Source organism: Sorex araneus, chromosome 2 (genome assembly GCF_027595985.1).
Source record: "Sorex araneus isolate mSorAra2 chromosome 2, mSorAra2.pri, whole genome shotgun sequence".
NCBI lineage: Eukaryota > Metazoa > Chordata > Mammalia > Eulipotyphla > Soricidae > Sorex > Sorex araneus.
The window spans coordinates 359,791,535-359,792,903 of record NC_073303.1 but is presented as its reverse complement, the minus strand read 5'-3'; the positions used below and the strand labels follow the sequence as shown (position 1 = coordinate 359,792,903).

At 34.8% G+C, this 1,369-nt stretch overlaps 1 non-coding gene across 1 annotated transcript; it reads left to right on the top strand.

Annotated features, from left to right (window-relative positions):
- Positions 1–783: 783 nt before the first annotated feature.
- LOC129402720 (small nucleolar RNA U3) lies at positions 784–996 on the top strand. Its single transcript, XR_008628780.1, has one exon. It is a non-coding gene; the product is annotated as a small nucleolar RNA U3 (small nucleolar RNA).
- The last annotated feature ends 373 nt before the right edge of the window (positions 997–1,369 follow it).

The window sequence follows — 1,369 nt, the reverse complement described above, 5'->3', positions numbered from 1 at the left end:
ACAAAAACTAGCTTCTTTTTGGCCAGAAAATCTTTCAGAAGAATTCCAAAGCTTATGACCTCACCACCTCTCTAGAATTATGCCACAATTCCCTTACTCAACCAATCAGCAACAAAAGGAAAACGAACCCATTCACTCACAGTCAGAAGAATCTTCATTTGTCCTATGCTGAGATTTTTACAGCTCTTTCCTTTAAAAAAAAGAAAATTAAAGGAAAGCAATGAAAAATAATAACAACAACAACAAAAAAGCAAAGCAACAAAGGAGAATATGTGAAGCAACCAAGTCTACTAAAAATGTTATTGAGGATCAAAATGTCAATGAAAGCACACTCCATCCCCAAAGTCACTTTTTAATGTTGTTGGAGATAATGTCCAGCATTCTGCCTTCATAAGGAGGCCATAAATGTCAACAGAGGGCATAGGGAATTCATTTATTACTACTGATCAATAGTCAAATTTATATGGACTAGCATAGACACTTCTGTATTATTAGGTACTTTGCCTGAAAGGTTTTTGAAATCAGAGTTTATCTCATCTAATATAAAATCAAATTACTTAAAACTCGGGCTAAATCTAAGATCTAGCTTCTGAAACGTGACTGAGGCTATCTTTAGATTCATGTAACTGAATGTGGTGGTCATGAAAATTTTAGCAAGAGTAAAGGATTTCTAAGTGTGCAACAACCAAAAATTAATCCAAAATCTCTGTGTAATAATTTTGAATCACTCCTGGCAGTGCTTGTCCATGTGGCATTTCTTCAGTGAAAAGCAGTTACAGGTGGAAGATTGTACCTTCAGGGATCATTTCTATAGTTCATTACTTAGAGAAGTTTCTCTCAGCCCGTAGCGCACCCAAAACCAAGAGAAGGAGCCAGAGCGTCCTTTCCTGAGGATGAAGCCGGCTCCAGGTGTTGCTTTTGCAACTGCCTTTTGCCATTGATGATCATTTCTCTTTCTTTAGAAAAGTGAGAGGGAGAGGATGCAGTCGGAGTGGTTTCTCAAAATGGAAGGAGGAGGAGGAGGAGGAGGAGAGATGATACAGACAAAAAAGAAAAAAGATTAAGAAGCCATAGTATAGCCATTATATACAGTTTCTCTCCACTGTAAAGAGATTTATAAGTGCATAATTATTACCTGCATAACTACATAAATAAGAGTACCAAATTACTAGTTATTTCTCCTCTTGTCTTTATCTTAGGATTTATGATATTGTAATATCTTTTAATTATGGACTAAAAAAATTACCAACTATTTGGCATTAAAATTTTAAAACAATATCACAGACATTACAGAGTGCTTACTAAATATTTTACCAAAGTATAAAATACATGAAAAAAATCTTCACTTCAAAACTTGTTATTTTTCACA